Raw genomic sequence first — 15703 nt, 5'->3', positions numbered from 1 at the left:
CCTGATTGTTATCTACTCCAGCCAATCCTTTTGATCTGTGTGAACTGTTTTTGTTGGAGGAGGAGGAATTGAGATGATAGGTAGGAAGTCTCCTCAAGCAGTGTTCAGGAGTGGGGGGGTGGGGCGGGGTGGTGTCACTCCCGCAAATACCTACCCTACCAGGCTGAAAGGTCCAGTTTCAAGTTCAGGCTGAAAGTTTTGCGCCTGGCAACAAAAGACAAATTGGTGGGGCCGTTGCAGAAAGGGCTCTTGCCTTACATGCAGCCAGCCCTAGTTCAATCCCGGCATCCTATAGGGTCCCTGTGTTAGCCAGGAGTCATCCCTGAGTGCAGAGCCAGGAGAAAGCCCGTGCACTGCCAGGTGTGGCTCCCAAAAATTTAAAAAAAGAATTAAATGAGATGCCAGAGATCAAATTAGGAGCCTTGAACATGCAAACTATGTGTGTGCACCCAACCCCAGAACTCTCTCTCCTATCCCAGCCTATCTCTCTTGGCAGGGGTCTCAAACTCGTGGCCTGCAGGCCGTTTGCAGCCCTCTGTACAACATGTTGTAGCCCTGCCCTAGAGGAATCTTTTTTTGTTTTGTTTTGTTTTAGTTGTTTGGGTCACACCCCCCAAGGTTCAAGGCTTACTGCTGACTTTGCACTCAAGGATCACCCCGACTTTGCCTCCTGTGGCCCCCAGGTAAATTGAGTTTGAGACCCCGAGGGTCTTTCTCTATTTTTATTTCTCATTATTTTTATTTTGGAGCAAGGTCGCTTTTATTGAAACATCTTTAGTTATATGTGAGAGGAGCAAAAAAGAGAAGTCATGCTTCAGAGAGAACATAGGCTTCTCAGAGCAGAAATACATCAGCAAAGAAATAGAAAAGACAAGCAACCCTGGTGAATGCTAGAGCAAGAATGCAAGCTTTTAGATCGAGCATCTTTGGGGTCCTTTTGTTATGAGCTGAGGCAGTGGGGTGTGAGGATGGTGATACCCCATGACAGTACAAGTGGCAAATGGAGGGGTTAGAGAGATCGCACACTGGGGGAAAGCATTTGCCTTGCACGCAGCAGACCCAAGTTTGATCCCCAGCATCCTACATGATCCTCCGAGTACCACCAGGAGTAATTCCTGGGCTCAGAGCCCTGAGAAATGCTAGATGTGGACCAATAAAAATGCAAAAAACAATATCAAAAATAAAAACAGGCCAGAGAGATAGCACAGCAGTAGCGCATTTGCCTTACAAGTGGCCTAACCAGGACCAACAGTGGTTCGAATCCCGGCATCCCATATGGTTCCCCCATGCCTGCCAGGAGCAATTTCTGAGCAGAGAGCCAGGATTAACCCCTGAGTGCTGCCTGGTGTGACCCAAGAATAAAAAAATAAAATAAAATAAAATAAAAGATAGATAGATAGACTTAATTAAGGGTATCCATCACAACGGGCTTTAATTCCCAGAGAAACTCCAGTGCCCACTGGGGAAAAATGCAAAAATACATTTTGGATATTGCAAGCTGTTTACTGCCTCTGTAGGAGAGACTAGGAAGGATACACACGGACACACACACACACACACACACACACACACACACACACAATGACCTAGATGCAGCCACTGTATGTGACGCTGACCAAGGCCTCCCGACTTCAGGCCTCCACCTCCCCAAAGCAGCGCTGTTCCTCGCAGGATCCAGAGGGGGACGAGGCCCAAGCTGTGAGGAACTTTCTAATTGTCAGAGACAGAGCACTTGGAATTTAGAGTAATTAACTAGTCATTACTCCACATAAGAACATTAATTGGTATGTTCGGAAAAAATCTGCAGCATTGCAAAATTTCAAATAAACATTACAAAGATATCATTTACAGCTAATCTATATTTACCATTGAGGGGAGCGCCCAACTAATATTTCTTCCTATTACGCTTTTATTGGCGAGCGCGCATAGCAAATGGGGTGTGCTATATGCACAGCTTCCTAAACACCTAAATTTATAAAAATCCAATTACATAAATTAATTAGGAATGAACGCATACTACTTAGGCCTTTGTTCACAACCACAACCATATTCTACGTGGCAACATTAATAAGTAAACCCTAAAAGACCAAAAATAAGGGAGTAAATAAGAGCATTGTATATTCATTTTCCACGACTGAATTTCTTGAGGTTCAAGTTTGGCTGACCTGGTCCTAGAAGTTATGATGCTTCTTAATCAATGGTAATGTCTCCACTTATGAAAAGTGGAGGAAGACGGGATTTCACAGTTCCTAATGGTATCTTGAAGAGCATTTATTTTCAGGCCCCAGAAGACAGGAGGGATAAAAGGAATTACTCAAATTTTTCTGCTATCTCACTCATCTCCTACCCCATTATCAAAGATGGCTTTTTGGTCATTAGAGCAGTACACCCACAAAATTAAGTGACTCACCTAGCTTAGCAGCAGAGGCACCCATTAAAGACAGCTTAGTCTGAGCTCCAAGGATGAGTGAAACATTGATCTATGATCTGGTCAGAAGAATGGGGCTCGAAGCAGATACAATATCATTTATTTAAAAGTAAAAATTATCAGAACCCATCCCTCTACCTACCTACCACCACCACCAAAGCTTAAAAATATCCCTTTCAAATATATTTGAAAGAAATCACATTAGATTCACTCCTCTGTTATTCAGAATGACATTTCCTGGCAGGGAAACAGGAGGATTTTCATGGAAAGAGGAAAGAAAGTGTCGTCCCCACCCCCCTCAAGGTTCTGGGATGGGAACGGTAATAGGATCGTCAGGGTACCTGGGTGGTGGAAAGGAGGTAAAGCAAAGCTGGAAGAAACAAAGGCACTCCTCTGGCTGTGGAGTTCAGCCCCTCGAGCTAGCAGGAAGCCCAGTGGTGGACTGATGCCCCCCCCCAGAACAGACCAATAACTACACAGAGCCAGCCCCCAACCCCTGCCTGGCCCACCACAAGAGGAGCATACAATCAGCCTCAGCCCTTCCCCATGCAAGCTTTCTTTTCCGGGTCACTAGGAGCTGAGTGAGGAGTGTGGACACCACTGTGGGGATGGGACCTTCTAGAAGTGGAGCTTTGAGACCCCAGGATTCCATGTGGCCTTTTGTGGGCACCTTTAGCTCTAGTGGGTCCAGATACACGCTCCCTTGCTCCCCGCAACCTACACCCTCACGCTCTAGCTCTTTTATTTGGGGAGAAGGGATGTATTTGAGCCACATCAGGCACTGCTCATGGCTTATTCCTGGTTCTGTACTTGGCACATAGCACAGATACTTCCAGCAAGGCTCGGGGGACCAAATGGGGGTACATAATTATTTTCTTTTGGGGCTATACCCAGCAGCGCTCAGGGGTTATTCCTGTTTCTGCACTTGGAAATCACTCCTGGTGGTGGTTGGGGGACCCTACTGGAAATTGAACCCAGGTTGGCTGTCTGCAAAGCAAAAGCTTTCCCTGCTGTACATTGCCTCTGGCCCTAAGGGTGCTGAGAATTGAACCTGGGTTGGCCATGTGCAAGGTAAGCGCCTTCCTAACCTGCTGAACTATCACTCCAGCCCTACTGCGAGCTCCTTATTTCTGTGAAAGGCATGAAAGGGCTGAGCGATGCTGGGTCCCTTCCCTTCCCTCCCGGGCCATGACCTGACATCTCTTTCCTCTCCACCAGCTGAACACATACTCGTATGCCCACCTGGAGGACACAGAGAGGAAACACAGGGAGGTTTGCAGTTAACCAAACCTCCCCCAAGCTATGAACACAACGAGGGGAAGCAGGGTGTTGCTATCCTGAGTTCAAGAAATAAAATGAAGAAGCAGCAAGTGAGGTCAAATCTCAGGCAACCCTGGAAGAAGCCAAGGAACCCGGAGAGAGGGTTGCAATCATTGTGCATGGGACGGGCACTGGGGCCACTGCACCCAACATGCCCCCCACACCTTGTAGTCCCCCCAGAACTAAACTATGTGTTACACAGAGGAGGAACTGAGGCAAGTAGAGGTAGGATGCACTGACCACACTGTTGTTGTAACTCCTTTGTACACTCTACACTCTCCTTCTGCCTTCCAGAGCAAACCATAGAGGTTCCCTGAAAGGAATATGGGGGTGGGGAGGGGAAAGGTAGAAAATACAGGCCCCAAAACTGAGCAGCAGGTCCCATGAGACAGAGAGGCAAGAGGGCTTGGCTGGGCCCGGGCAACAGGCTGCTTGGTGTTGAATCAGCTGACAAATGTCACTGCTCCAACCTCCCCATTCAGCTGTTGACACTTTGTCCAGCCAAGAGGCCAGTGAGATGATCAGGCAGGTAAGGCACTCACCTGGACTTTCAGTGGAGCCTGGTTTGATCACCAGTATCACCTACCACTCCGAGTATGCCCACTCCCCAGATCTCTTGGTGACAATGGACTGGAAGGAAGATGTCAGTGTATCAGTGAGTAAAGAGGCCTGAAAACAACAGGACTCAACCCTTTCTCGGCCACCAGGGGCTTAAGGAGGAAGCACTATGACGTTTTGATGGCCTTCCTGAAGTCACACTCACCTCCTCTCAGAGTCTCATGTGTGCCCCCTCCATTACCACCACTCATGTCACTAACAGTTGCATCCAGCTGGTCCCAGAGACTTCCAGAGACTCCCCAGGAAATCCGCAGACATGTGCACCTTCAGCAACTGGGCTTGAATAGCAAACAAGAGAGACTCAAGCCATATACTTCCCAGATATCAACTGGGAGAAAGGGATAGGAGCAAAAGAGGGAGCAAAATGCAGACGAGCCTGAGTTGGGGCATGTCTATGCATAAACAGGTACCTCTTCAGACCCATGCCTTGAAGGGATATGGGGCAGGCACCATGCCAGCAGTGGGTAGGGGCACAGGAGAGGAGGGAAGATAAAGACACTCAAGGGCCAGGACCCCAAGAAAATAGACATTCAGCCATTGGCCTTAGGGTAGCCATTATGCATATGACCCCAATGCTGTAAATATTATTTCTCATGTTTAAAAATCAATCCAACCAATAATGCACTGAAGGGTGGACAGCAGAGGATGGATTAGGATTCTAGGATTGAAGATCAAAATGAGCATGCATGACGGGATGGAAGTGTGAGTTCAGAAGAAGAGGGTTGGCCAGGGTCCCCTAGATGGTGAAAGAACAGATTAAAGACATGGCCCAGAGCAGAACACAAGGAACATTCATACACAGACAAGTCCCAGAGCTGTGTATACATATGGGCAGAGATGACACAGAGAAGATGATCTCGGTGCAAGGACCAGGCTGAGCTGAGCTGGAAAAAAGAGGTATGAAGGCCACAGCAGGGCTTAGCCCACAGACCCAGCAGACAGGCTCACTAGAGGGGGCCTGAAATGGGCTGGTCAAAAAGAATACACGGAGCTCAAATCTAGTAAGGTATGCGAAGTAGGGCTGGAGGGATCATCAGGCAGGGAGGGTGGCCCCACCTGGGTTCCATGCTCCACCTCACAGGATGCCCTGAACCTCGCCCGAAGAAAGCCCTGAGCACAGCCAAGTGTGGGAGTGAATAAAGGAAGAGGCCTGATGATATGAAGGACTCAGCCCTTTCCCTGCCACTAAGAGCTTAAGGAGGAAGCTCAGTCCTGCATTGTCAGGTGTTGGCGGCCTCTCTCGAGCCACACTCACCTCCTCTCGGGGTCTCAGTGTGTCCCCCTCATGCTACTGACAATGGCATCCAGCCAGCCCCAGAGCCTTTGGAGATTCCCTGGGAAATCTGCAGACACCAGAACCCAAAAACATTTCTTAAAAATTTAAGAAATAGTGGACAGCGATCAGAGCATCACCCAAGCACCAGGCATCAGAGCCAGTTTCTGGCCTCAGTTCCTGAGTGAAGATGGGATGGGGGATCACAGCCAGGTGGGAAAGCACAACTGGTGGAAAGCACAGCATGAGAGGAAGCATAGTCATATGGGGAAGCACAGCGAACTGGGGAACACAACCTGGAGGGGGAGCAGGGCACCCCACAAACCACGGGCACATGCTTGCAGAGGGCTGGCCTCTCCCCTGGCACAGAGGACAGGCACCTTCTCCCTGACAGAAGGTATTTTTCCAGCAAGGATGGGACTGAAAGGGACAAGAAGTTTTTGCTTTTTATAAATACAAATAGTTTAAGTTTGAAGTTTCCCTAAGCTTACAAGGCGTCCTGTTTCGTGACCTTCAGAGCCACAGGCTAGCATTGGCTGAAGGAGATAAGAACCTGGCTCTACTCAAGGAGGGCAGTAGACGCCCAATTTGCTCATGCTTTCTGTTATCTTTGCTTGCAAAACTTTTAGTAAGGTGGAGCAAGGTGGCCACCCCCAACTCCAGCCTTTAAGCTAAAGAAATGTGACCTTAAGTTTAATATTTTTCAGTAGGATAAAAATGTAACTTTTAGTGGTGGTCTGTTAAGTTTTAGCAATTGTCTCTGTGTAACTTTTAGTGGTGGTCTGTTAGGCTTCAACGATTGTTTCTTTGTTTGCTAACTATCTCTTTCTTTTAACTGAGTTGTGCTGTATTTCTAAGTAATATGTAACAAACAGAATATTACTTCCGTGCTGTCCCTTTGGAAAAGTGCTCTATAAAAACACTGCTTCAGTAATGGTTCGGGGTCTTTGCTCTGGGATTCATCCCTGAGCACTGACCCTGGTGTCACCCTGGCACCAGAAAATAAATCACCCTTTGCAAATTTGCATGGCTTCTGACTCTCCTTGAAATGCTCGAGACACCGCTCGAGAGAGAGGGACTGATCCCTGAACCCCAACAGGACATTTGTAAGTCCAAGACACTGGTTCACTGGTCTTAGACTCAGGAGCATTGAACACCTAAATGAAAGAAACTCTGAAGGCCTAAGAGTTACCAAGTACCTGACTGGCTCTATGATGAGCACCAGGGGAAGTCACAGGAATTGGGGGGTGGGAAGTTGGATTATGTCTCTGCTAAGATGGGACCCATTTCCTCTGGCAAGAAAGACTTGCTGTAGCTCAGACAGTAGGACACACCGAAGGTAAACAAGGACCAGGGATTGGCAAGAGCCTTGGGCTGGGACACCCCAGTTCTTGGACACAGAACCACCCCCTGCCTAAAGGACTTCCTCTTCCCTGGGAACTCAGAGTCACTCAGATCCTTGGGAACAGAGAACAGCCAGGCTCTGCCCAGAGGGGGGAGATGGCGCAGGGGAGCGAGCGCTGGTGGATCTTGCAGTGACTTTTGTCCAGAACTGATCAGAGCGCACGGTTAAATCATTAGCAGAAACTTTGCTGCCTGCTGATCTCACATTGCGGGCCATGAAATGCATGGCAGAAGCAGAACAGAGCCAATAATATAATTACAGCGCGCGCTGCCGGTGCAATCAGAGCTAATGCTGTTATTTGACATCGCCGGGCTCTGTGTCTTCCCCAGAGTCGCAGCCGAGACAAGGTTCGCCCTAATTGGTTCCAAAGCACCGCCCCCCCACCACCACTATCTTTCCCCGGGACCCAAGATGTTAATTTCCACAGGACTGTAAATAGTATTTGCAAACAATACAAACACGGTAATAAGAGGCTAGGTGGGTAATTAATGTGGTTACAAAGTAGCTTATTTGCATTTTCATTTTTTTTTTTAAAAGGGGGCCTTCTTTAAAAAGAAAAGCTGCTCCGATTTCTCCTCGGCCAAAGGAGCCTTGGTTAAAGAGAACAGCGGTAATTACTCTCTTTAGGGGTTCTTTCCTAGGACCTCTGGGGAATTAGAATGAAAAGATAAGCAGAATTATAAAGGAAATCATGTAAAATATGAAATGTGCTACAAACACTTAGTAGTGTATTTACCATGGGCCAAGCCTACTTTTTGCATTCGTGGAATATTTTAACCGGCTTCCGAGACATTCAAATTCACGGCAGAGAAGGCCTGATGCATACAACCCTGGAGTTTACACTTGGTCTTGCAAGCACTCGCCCTGAGGCTCTCCCCACTCTGCAGGTGACAGCGTGTAGCTGTGGGTTGATACATGGAGGCCTCTTATGGCCTCTGTGATGAGACACAAGAGAAGTGCCGACCTGTGTCCTGCCGGACCAGAGGCACAGAAATCTGGGGGCAAAAATGCCTACACCCTCTCTCTTTGTCTCTCGCTCGCTCACTCGTTCTCTTGCAAGCGCTCTCGCTCTACCAGGGCTCAGGAAACAGCAAGCACAGAGAGAATCCAAATGCCAATTTCCAGAGGGGCCTGCCCTCTCTGCTTGGTTTGGACAGTACTAAGGGATGGATGCTTCTAGAAGGGAGGCAGAGCCAGGAGAGGAGGGGGTCATTCTGGGGCTGTCAATCCGCGTCACGGGCTCATCACCTAGAGAAGGGAGGATGGGAGACTGGAGATGAGGAACTGCATTGGGTCCCCCAAAGAACAAGTCCTGTGTCCTTCCCACCAGAAGCCCTTCGGCTTGACAAAGGCTTGTTTGTGGAGATGGGACGGACATTCCATCCTATGTGTGCATGTGTATATGAGACACACTAGCCTGTGCGTGCGTGCGTGTACATATGTAGATAGGACATACCAGCCTGTATGTGTATAGGTATGTATATGTATATGTCCACATGTGTGTAGATGGGACATGCCAATCTGTGTCTGTAGGCAGACATGCCAGCCTATGGGGGGGGGTATAGATGGGATATTCAGTCTGTATGTGCTGAAGAGTGTGTGTGTATAAACTGCCATGCTAGACTGTGTGTGTAGACTTTGCATGGCAGTCTGTGCCCAAGCATCAGGAGCCCAGGGTGTGTGGACATATAGGAGGAAGCTGGGCAGCATTGGGGTGCGCAGAAGGCAAAGCAAGGACACATATTCATGCAGGTCCCTTTATGCAGCTCTCCCCACAAAGGCGCTATACCCACAAGTGGCAAATAAACTCCCTGGGGCCAGCGTGGGGGATCAGTGCACTGACCCCCAATGTCTTGGGCATTCCAGCTTTTTCTCTCACAGCACAGGGTGTCTCTATCCCTGTGGGGGGGCAGCAGTGGCTCTAGGAATTGAACTTGACAACCCTGGCACCCCCATCTCCACCCACTTCCCCTGCACCCCCATTTCTGAGGCTCCACAGCTCAATGTGCCTCGTTGTCTATGGATCTGTATGCCCCATCTGAGCCAGCAGCTTGACCTATGTTTCCTTGGTTTTGTTTTACTTGTGTGATTTGGGGGGAGGGGATTAGTTTGGGGCTTATACCCCAGCCATGCTCAGGGTTTATTTCCCTCAGGAATCACTCTTAGTAAGGTTCAGGGGATCAAATATGGTGCAGAAATCAAACCCAAGTAAGTTGTGTGCAAGACAAGTCAGTGACTTCCTGTTGTCCTTCCTGTCTGGCCCGGCCTGTGTTTCTACATTTTAACCTGTCCCCACCCTGAACTGGTCTGTCCTATGGATATACCCCCATGTAAATGAGCATTTAAGAAGGCCATCAGAACGCGTGGATTATTTATTCGGAGCTTCCTCCACCTTGCTCCTCCTTAACACTACAGGGAATAAGCCAGACACAAGGGGAAATACATGTGTTGGCATATGCTGGGCACGAAAGATACAAGAGAAAGGGGGTAGGCAGAGCTATAGCACAATGGGGATTGTCTTTGCCTTGCATGTAGCTGACCCAAGTTTTATTCCCAGCATCTCATATGGTCCCCCAAGCCTGCCAGGAGAGATTTCTAATCTTAGGGCCAGAGTGCCGCCAGGTGTGATCCAAATTACAGAAGAAAAAAGAAAAAGAAAGAATAAAAGAAAGCAAAGAGAGACCAGAGAGAGGGCACAAAGGGAAGGCCTTAGATGCAGCTAAACTCAGTCAATCCTACACCTCCACGGTTCATTCCTGGGCAGAGGTATGATCCCATCCCTCGTGAAAAAGATTTAAAAATTAATAATACAGTTATTGGGGGTATTTCCACCAGGCAGCGGACAGTCAAAAGAGCAAGTACAAGAGGCATAAAGTATGAACCAAGTCCTCAACATTTCCAGGAGCATCCAGAAATGTAGGGGTTTCCAGTGAGACCAATTTTTTTCAACTCAAAAGTCAATGAGATACCCAGTTCAGGGCTACAAGAATAGCTACTGGTGGGCCCCCGCACTACCTTGGCTGGAGAAAGATGTTTTGTTGCTCAAAAATAAGTAAATAAATAAATAGGAGCCAGAATGATAGCACAGTGTGGAGGGCATTTGCCTTGCAAGCAGCAAGGTTCAATCCCCAGCATCCCATAGGGTCCCCTAGCACTGCCAGGAATGACCCCTGAGCATTGCTGGACATGGCCCCAAAACCAAAAATAAATAGAACAGATCAGTAAAAGGTTTGGGTTCATATGTCCATATCTATAAAAATGGCAAACAACAAGGGCCAGAGTGGCAGCTCAAGAGAGTAAGGTGATGTCTTGTAGGTGGCCAACCCAGGTTCAATCCCTAGCATCCCACAGGGCCTCCCCACACCATGCACCACCAGAAGTAATTCCTGAGCACAGAGCCAAGAATAGACTGAGCACTGCCAGCTGTGGCCCAAAAACTAAAAAATAAAAAACATAAAAATAAAAATGACAACAACAACAACAAAACAACAACAAAGGTCAGCCTCATTTTGATTCCTTGTCTACACTGCTGTCAGAGCCGGACAGTGGACCCCGGGTCCTGATGCCCTTCAAACATCCCAAAACTGTTTATTCAAAGGCAATGCGAGGTGTTTACGAGATGGGATCAAAGCGAGACCAGTGGCTGGGTATTGTTTTGGAGACAGTCATCCGGCAACATTTATTTATTCTTTAGATAGAATTCAGAGACTGTAATGATGTTTTAAATATGATTTCAAAATACTCGAGGAAAGCAGAAAAGCAATGAAGTGGAAGGGAAGGATAATAAGTTTATGACATTCAAGTAAATATATCCCGAAAACTGGGTCATTTACAGCCGAACTGCCGTCTCCTCTGCTAAAATATGCAAACGGCAGTATGAAAAATGGCTTGTGATTTTAAAGAAATATAGCACTACAAATGTCAGCGTGAGGGAGCTCAATAACCCTTAATGAAACTTTGGATTTCAAATTAATTACGGATTGACTCTGGCAGTGAGAAAGAGAGAGCACAGCCTTGATCAGGAAAGTGGGGGGCAGGTGGGTGGTTGGGGACCAGGTTATAAATCTGCAGGCTCAGTCCAAGGACCCCGGCTGCCACTTCCTCCTGGATTCAAGAAGGTTGGAGTCTCGGGGGAACTGGCCAGTGCAAGAATCACCAGGAATAAGCATGACCCGATATTTGCTTCTCTCTCTCTCTCTCTCTCTCTCTCTCTCTCTCTCTCTTGCTCTTCTCTTTCTCTCTTGCTCTTCTCTTTCTCTCCCCCACTCTCTCTCCTGTGTATACCTGTGTATGTGTGATTTGTAACTGCTTTCAGGAGCTTAAAATAAAAGTTTCTGCAATAATGTGATATGCATGGTGCCCTTTCAGGAACAATATTGCAAACCAAAAAGGGGGGAAAGGGGAAAAAAAAGAGAAGAGAGAAAAGAAAAATGTCTTCCACAGAGGCAGGCAGAAAGAGGGTCAGGGAGAGGGCAGAAGGGAAACTGGGGACACTAATGGTAGGAAATGTGCACTGAAGAATGGTGTTGGATATTATATAACTGAAACTCAATAATCAGCAATTTTATAACTGTGAAGAAATAAAACCAAGTTATTACGAACGACCTTGTAAGCATGGTATTTAAGTAAAGTTATTTATTTAAATTGCAACACACTTTTTACCATAAGGCTACAAAACCATGTCAGGACACTCCACTCTGGCCGCTGGCCTCGTGTGCTCTCCTTCACTGAACAAAGAGGCTGCCAGCCAGTCTGATTACTGGGAAGATCTTGACCCAGCACAACCAGGCCCAGTCCAGGCTACGGCTTCATTCTTCTGTGTTCAAACCAAGGGCTCAGGTCACAATATTCAACTCCCAAGCAGTGGCCTTCATGCAATTCTCCCCCAGAGGTTAGAGGCTTCTGGCCTGGTCACAGTTGCTGTGACAGATACAGTGGTGGTCACAAAGTGGCCATGAGAGAGACAGCATCAAACACATATAGGGTCAGAGCTTCAAAATGAGCCAAGCATCCTAATAACAAGAAAGCAGCAACAGGCCTGGGACCTACTGAGTGCTACATTATGACAACCCAGGAGGCCACATGTCCCTTCTCCGCTTCCCTATAAATCACCAAGAGACTTAGTGGCACCCTAGAAAGAAACAATGGTCTTATGACCTTTATTCACCATAAAATTCCAAGTAATCCCCATCAAACTCCTCTTCTGTGAGTCCAAATTTCCAACAGAACCCAAAGAGAGTAAATTTAAATAGGCTGAGTGCTGGAGTGACAACACAGTGGGAAGAGCAGTTGCCTTGCATGTGGCCGACCTTGGTTCAATCCCCAGCATCCCATAGGGTCTCCACAAAGCATCACCATTTGTGATTCCTGAGTGCAGAGTCTGGGGGAAAGCCCTGTGTACTGCCAGGTGTGGTTCTTATCCTCCAAAACATAAAATAAAATAAAAATAAGATATTTTGAGCACAAACTTTCCACCATCCTTTACAAAGCAGCGCTGCTATGAGGAAAAGCCCAACCAAGTCTGACAAACCCTGGTCATAATTATTCCAATTTTCCTATCAAGCTTCATTCCTCTCTTTCTCCACCCCCCTTCCTCGTTTTACTTCAACATGCTGCTGCTAAATCCCACCTTACATCTGAATCCCTTCCAAATCGAGAGGCGGCCTCGCTGTAAATCCTCACCCCACACCTTCCCTGTGTAGGAGATCTACGTTAATGCTACCAAACTGTCGCTATCAAACAGCAATCCATTACAGGACTGGAAAAAGGGAGGGAGAAAAAAAGGGAGGGAGTTTGGGGGGGGGGGAGAGAGAGAGAGAGTGAAACTAATAAAATGGAATTAACATATTCATGTGGCATGAGGGCTCCTGAGAGACCCAGTACCAAACATGTATCCATGGGTTTAAAAATGAGACCTAAAATGCGGAGACCATACTGATGTTTTGGAACTCAGATGAAAGCTCGAAGAAAGGTATTCAAAATTGGCTATTAGTCTGTGTTCTGTGGGAGAATGCTGGTCTACGTTTCCAGCCACTCCCAGTAACGGTCCACAGCAGGGGTCCTCAAATTTTTAAACAGGGGGCCAGTTCACTGTCCTTCAGACTGTTGGAGGGCCAGATTATAGTAAAAACAAAAATTTCTATGCACACTGCATTTATCTTATTTAGAAGTGAAGAAACAAAATGGGAATAAATACAATATGTGGCCCTCGGGCCGTAGTTTGAGGACCACTGGTCCAAAGAGACAAAGACCTGAGTATATATATGTATTGATGTAATGGCATTTGGACCTGGACCTGTGACCATCTCCTGTCACACTGTCACACCAGGTCAAGAAAAACCTGGATAGATGAAGGGGGTGGGCAGAATAGTGACCAGAACAGCACTGCCCATTCCATGGTGGAGAAGAGGTCTGGAGATAAAACATCGCCAGAATGCTTTTCTCTCTTTCTCTCTCTCTCTCTCTCTCTCTCTCTCTCTCTCTCTCTCTCTCTCTGGAGATAAAACATCGCCAGAATGCTTTTCTTTCTCTCTCTCTCTCTCTCTCTCTCTCTCTCTCTCTCTCTCTCTCTCTCTCTCTCTCTCTCTCTCTCTCTCTCTCTCTCTCTTTCATAAAAAAGACACTTGGTTTCAACTGCTCCCTCCTCTCCTTTCTCTCCTATGGGACCGCCCGGATAAATTGATGTCCCTGGGTGCGCGGGAGGCCTCAACCACCAGCTGGGCCATAGGCCCCTTCGAGCCTTGCAGCACCTGGCCTGCAGCCTTGAGTCTCTGCATCTCTGCAGCTAATTGCAGTCTTGCAGATAACTGCAGCCTGGCAGACTTGCAGATAACTGAAGTAACCTGCCTATAACTAAAGTATTCCATGTACCAGTCCATGTGTGGCTGTGCCATGTGTGGCTAAGGGCTCACATCTGCAAGAGGCAGAGAACGTGCAGGCAGAAGTGAAGGAGTCTCATCTTATTCTGAGTTAGGCCAGTCATCATAGGGGCAAAATTGGGAGCGCATCAAACTCAATAGCCAAGCAAAAGGGATTCTTCTTTCTCCAGTTTTGCTCCTGGAAGGGAGCAAGAAAGAAAACGTAACCAAGTGACCTGAAATTGGACTGTTTCACTTCAGCATCAGGACATGGAGACACAGAAAAGTTTGAGATTCAAGTAAAGGCCTGGTACTTGGCTGGTAAAGAGTCTGGGTTCCAAATAGACTGGCAGGACCTAGCAAATATGGAGTAAAGGGCCCACGTGAGTCACTGGGGCTGTCTGTCTATCTATGTGTAGGGGGTGGGGGTGGGCAGAGGTCTGGGGTGTGAAAAACCAAGCCTGAAATGTGGCCCACACCCCTGACCCTCTCACTCAAGCAAGCTTCCTCCTGGGTCTGACCCTGGCCCCAGCCCAGCTCCATACTGCTCTCCTGCCAGCCACAGCCTGGTTTGGACTCTGCTTCTTGGGGAGAAGAAATCTCTAGGGCCTGTCTACCCCTCTAGCCCCACGCTCCATCATTGCTAACAGACTCTCATTTAATCTTGAGAGTCAGCGAAGTATTACAACTGTGAGATGTTGTGATTAAACAGGCTGTTCATCACAACATCCCCTGTGTTCTGTAATCCACACGTTCCCTTCACATACAACATCCCCAGGAAAATCACTTTAAGAGATCACTGCAAATCAAAAATCATTTCCCATTTCTCAAGGTCTTGCCCCCCCCCCCCCATCAACATACACCTTTTCCCCAGGATCCATTAAGGATCTATGATCCAGAGACTTACTTCTCAATACTGGATGTGACCCAGTGGCACGCTATAAAATCATTTTCGTTGTTGCTTGTTTGTTTTTATTTCCTAATACTAACTGCTTAAAAATCCCAAATCATGGGTTTTATAAATTTTGAGTTTTCTAAATATGGCACAATGACTCAAATCTCCAGCCTTAGATCTTCTTTCCTCCCCAAGCCATTCATTCTCCCTTCTTTTCGGATAAAAGACCTTGTCACGACGATCATGGTAGCAAAGCTAGTTTCAGATTCATCAATAACTACTAAATTCTGAGGAAAAAGATCTAGAAAGTACCACAGAAAGTACCTTTTAATGAACCAAATAAGAAAGTCAAGACTCCCAAGTTCTCTAGAACCCTGGTGAGGAATGACAATGAAGAGATGTTCTATTAATCAAGTTCTTGGAAGACATCCATGATTTCTAATGGAAGCGAAAGCCTTCAAAGGTCTGAAATGCCTAAGAAACACCCACCACAGAGGTTCTATTCCTGAAATCCGCCCACCTCTCGCAATGAGTTTGTTAAAATCTAATGACCAATGTTAAAAAGGAAAGGTTTGAAAAAAATCATAAACAATAAAAATGTCATCTGCTTCCATACTTGTGTCCTGACTGGGTTTTACATGGTTACCATGGTTTAGAATCTCTTTCAATCATCGCTTCTCGGCCTTTTGGCTAAGATCAAGTGTAGAATCTCTTTCAACCTCCAGGAAGAAAGTTGATTGAGACTAGAACATTCAAATTCACAGTCATCTGATCATCCATCCATCCATCCATTCACCCATTTAACACAGAGATGAAAGAAGCTAGAGTTGATATGTTCCCTGAAAAGCCACGTGTGCTCAGAGGCCTTACTCATGTTACAGGCATGCAACAAGCATTTAGACAAAAA

At 47.0% G+C, this 15703-nt stretch overlaps 1 protein-coding gene and 1 pseudogene across 1 annotated transcript in view; one reads left to right on the top strand and one right to left on the bottom strand.

Moving 5' to 3' along the window:
• The window catches only part of WWOX (WW domain containing oxidoreductase), a 646006-nt gene that overhangs the window by 579719 nt on the left and 50584 nt on the right, over positions 1 to 15703 (bottom strand). The gene's annotated exons all lie outside the window — the stretch shown is intronic.
• Positions 15467 to 15577, top strand: LOC126028924 (uncharacterized; annotated as a pseudogene).

The sequence above is a fragment of the Suncus etruscus genome, chromosome 14, assembly GCF_024139225.1.
Source record: "Suncus etruscus isolate mSunEtr1 chromosome 14, mSunEtr1.pri.cur, whole genome shotgun sequence".
NCBI classification, from domain to species: domain Eukaryota; kingdom Metazoa; phylum Chordata; class Mammalia; order Eulipotyphla; family Soricidae; genus Suncus; species Suncus etruscus.
This window is presented reverse-complemented; position numbering and strand designations above follow the sequence as displayed.